The 4123-nt window shown below is 49.2% G+C and overlaps 1 long non-coding RNA gene across 1 annotated transcript; it reads right to left on the reverse strand.

Moving 5' to 3' along the window:
- Positions 1 to 411: 411 nt before the first annotated feature.
- Positions 412 to 2546, reverse strand: LOC116969135. Its single transcript, XR_004410635.1, has 3 exons — positions 2503 to 2546; positions 1636 to 1638; positions 412 to 422 (listed from the first exon to the last, which is right to left on the reverse strand). It is a non-coding gene; the product is annotated as an uncharacterized LOC116969135 (long non-coding RNA).
- Between the last annotated feature and the right edge of the window lie 1577 nt (positions 2547 to 4123).

Below are 4123 nucleotides of genomic sequence, written 5' to 3' on the forward strand. Positions count from 1 at the left end.
CACTAGCAAGTTTGCGGATGACACAACGCTGGTTGGCAGTTTGAACTGCGAAGAGGATGTTAGGAGGTTGCAGGGTGAGTGAGTGGGCAGATGCGTGGCAGATGCAGTATAATATAGATAAATGTGGGGTTATCCACTTTGGCGGCAAAAATAAGGGGGCAGATTATTATCTCAATGGGGTTAGGTTAGGTAAGGGGGAGGTACAGCAAGACCTGGGTGTCCTTGTACACCGGTCACTGAAAGTTGGCGTGCAGGTACAGCAGGCAGTGAGAGAAGCTAAGGGAATGTTGGCCTTCATAACAAGAGGATTTCAGTATAGGAGTAAAGAGGTTCTTCTGACGTTGTACAGGGCTCTGGTGAGAACACATCTGGAGTATTGGGCACAGGTTTGGTCTCCTACTTCAGACGGTATTGTGTTTAATCTTGCAGGGAATTTCTCACGCGCCAAACGGAGACCCCACCTATACGGTAAGTTAATCATTTTTATTGATTCATTTTGAAGTAAACGAGGAGACAGTGGGCTGTGGGAGAGCTGGGAGATTTCCAACCCAGCTGGGTCTCACCGATGTAGAACAGCTGGCAGATAGAGCAGCGGATGCAATAGATGAGGTTGGAGGAGGTGCAGGTGAATATATACCGCACCTGGAAAGACTGCTTGGGTCCTTGGATGGAGTCAAGGCGGGTGGTAAAGCGACAAGTCTAACATTTGCTGCGGTTGCAAGGGAAAGTACCAGGAGAGGGAGTGGGCGGTTTGGGTGGGAAGGGACGAATTGGCCAGGGAGTTACGGACGGAGCAGTCTCCGCGGAAAGCCGAAATGGGATGAGATGGAAAGATGTGGCCAGGGGTTCATAGCAAAAGGATTTGAGTATAGGAGCAGGAAGGTGCTACTGCAGTTGTACGGGGTCTTGGTGAGACCACACCTGGAGTATTGCGTACAGTTTTGGTCTCCTAATCTGAGGAAATACATTCTAGCCATAGAGGGAGTACAGAAAAGGTTCACCAGACTGATTACTGGGATGGCAGGACCTTCATATGAAGAAAGACTAGATAGACTCGGTTTGTACTCGCTAGATTTTAGAAGATTGAGGGGTGATCTTATGGAAACTTATAAAATTCTTAAGGGGTTGGACAGGCTAGATGCAGGAAGATTGTTCCCGATGTTGTGGAAGTCCAGAACAAGGGGTCACCGTTTGAGGATAAGGGGGTAATCTTTTAGGACCGAGATGAGAAAAACATTTTTCACAGAGAGTGGTGAATCTCTGGAATTCTCTGCCACAGAAGGTGGTTGAGGCCACAGTTCAGTGGCTATATTTAAGAGGGAGTTAGGTGTGGCCCTTGTGGCTAAAGGGATCAGGGGGTATGGAGAGAAGGCAGGTACAGGATACTGAGTTGGATGATCAGCCATGTTCATATTGAATGGAGGTGCAGGCTCGAAGGGACGAATGGCCTAATCCTGCACCTATTGTCTATGTTTCTATGTTTCTATGGTGGGATCCCGTTGGAGATGGCGAAATATTGTAGGATTATCTGTTGTACGTGACGGCTGGTAGGGTGGGTGGAGATTCTGCCCTTGTTACGAGTCTTGGGGGGGGGGGGGGGGGGGGGTGTGAGAGCAGTTTGACTAATCCAAAAACGCCCTCTAGCGTAATTCAGTTGCCTTGCACCATAGTTTAGCCCTCTCCATATTTGTTTGTAACGATGTGTCCATTTCCAACAGGGACTGAAGCTGGATGATCGATCGGTTTACAGTGAATTACGGAGGTAGGCGCGCCGACCCATTGATCAGCTCGTTGTTTCAACAAGCACCACACCAGAGGAGTTGGGGAGAGAGAGCGGGGAGAGTGGGGAGGGAGAGTGGGAGAGGGAGGGTTTGAGAGAAGTGGAAGAGTGGGTAGGGAGGATGGGGTAGAGGGGTAGAGGGAGTGGAGGAAGAGGGACAGAGGGGTAGGGGTGGGCGGTGAGAGGGGAGAGTGGGGGAAGGGAGGGAGGGGGAGAGAGTGAGGTGGGGAGGGAGAGGGAGAGGGGTGGAGTAAGTGGGAGAGAAGTGGAAGGGTGGGGAGGGAGGGGTAGGGGGAGTGGTGGAAAGGGGACAGAGGGGTAGAGGGAAGGTGTTGGAGGGAGAGAGGGAAGGGGGTGGGGTAGAGAGGGAAGGGGGTGGGGGAGAGAGGGATGGGGGTGGGGGTGGGAGGAGGAGGGGGAGGAGAGAGAGAGGGGTGAGTAGAGGGAGATGGAGAGGGGAGAGGGAGAGGGGTGAGGAGAGAGAAATGGAGAGGGGAGGGGGAGAGAGGGGTAGGGGAGGGGGGAGATGGGGTACCACCTCCAGTTTAAATTCCATTTGGAATATTTTGGAGGACCAAGAAACCAAGAACCAAGAACTTCACAATTTCACAAGTTCTAGGAATAGAATTATGCCGTTCGGCCCATCGAGTCTACTCCGCCATTCAATCATGGCCGATCTCTGCCTCCCAATCCCATTTTCCTGCCTTTTCCCCTTCTAATACCGTTCTAATCAAGGATTTGTCTATCTCTACCTTAAAAAATATCCACTGACTTGGCCTCCACAGCCCTCTGTGGCAATGAGTTCCACGGATCAAATTCCTTCAGGAGATGTGTCATTTTGTTCTTAATTCCCGGAGATCCAGACCCATGGTTCACAGTTTAAGAAGACTGGGTATTAGCCCAGTTAGGACTGAGATCAGAAAAAAAAATCCACCCAGAGGTTTATGAATCTGTGGAATTAGAAACATAGAAACATAGAGAATAGGTGCAGGAGTACGCCATTCGGCCCTTCGAGCCTGCACCATTCGCCATTCAATATGACCATGGCTAATCATCCAACTCAGTATCCTGTACCTGCCTTCTCTCCATACCCCCTGATCCCTTTAGCCACATCTAACTCCCTCTTAAATATAGCCGATGAAATGCTGTAGATCTTGGGCTGGACCGAGTGGAAAGGTAATTCCTCCTCTTGCCAGGAGGAGCGCCACTGAGCTGACGCGAATAAATGGCTCATTCGCAGCTATGTTGAAATGCCTGGAGCTGTTTCGATGTTTAGAGTTCTCAATAGTCAATAGACAATAGGTACAGGAGGAGGCCCTTCGAGCCAGCACCGCCATTCAATGTGATCCTGGCTGATCATCCACAATCAGTGCCCCGTTCCTACCATCTCCCCATATCCCATGACTAAAATACTACCCCCTTATTCTTAAACTGTGACCCCTTGTCTGGACTTCCCCAACAACGGGAACAATCTTCCTGCATCTAGCTTGTCCAACCCCTTGAGAATTTTGTAAGTTTCTATAAGTCCCCCCCCCCTCAATCTTCTAAATTCTAGCGAGTACAAGCCGAGTCTATCCAGTCTTTCTTCATATGAAAGTCCTGCCATCCCAGGAATCAGTCTGGTGAACCTTCTCTGTGCTCCCTCTATGGCAAGAATGTCTTTCCTCAGATTAGGAGACCAACACTGTACGCAATACTCCAGGTGTGGTCTCACCAAGACCCTGTACAACTGCAGTAGAACCTCCCTGCTCCTATACTCAAATCCTTTTGTTATGAATGCTAACATACCATTCGCTTTCTTCACTGCCTGCTGCACCTGCATGCCTACTTTCAATTCAATCTTCCTACATCTAGCCTGTCCAACCCCTTAAGAATTTAGTAAGTTTCTATAAGATTCCCCCTCAACCTTCTAAATTCTAGCCAGTGCATTCATTTCTACCAACAGATGACGGCACGGAAGGGCGGAAGAGGATTGGTGTCTCGTGGTGAATGGCGACAACAACATGGCAACCGGCTGAGAGAGAGAGAGATAGATAGATCTGTTATGTTATGGGTTATGTTATATGTTAAATTCTACAGTCTTATGTTTATCTTATGTGTGTGTGCTGCATGGTAACTCAAATTTCCCTGCACCAATTGGTGTATGTGACAATAAATGTCCTCTGTCATTTGCCTCCAGAGTCTCCCACGGTCAAATCCTCAGGATTGAGTCATCTCTTGAGATTGGGCAAGATTGGTGTCACTTCACACAATCTCCCCTCATTTCTGCCACATTCCCACACATCCCACGCTCATATACAGTCATTTCAATCTTTCAATGCTCAGCGGTACAAAGCGTTGGGC

Source organism: Amblyraja radiata, unplaced genomic scaffold (assembly GCF_010909765.2).
Source record: "Amblyraja radiata isolate CabotCenter1 unplaced genomic scaffold, sAmbRad1.1.pri S109, whole genome shotgun sequence".
NCBI classification, from domain to species: Eukaryota; Metazoa; Chordata; class Chondrichthyes; order Rajiformes; family Rajidae; genus Amblyraja; species Amblyraja radiata.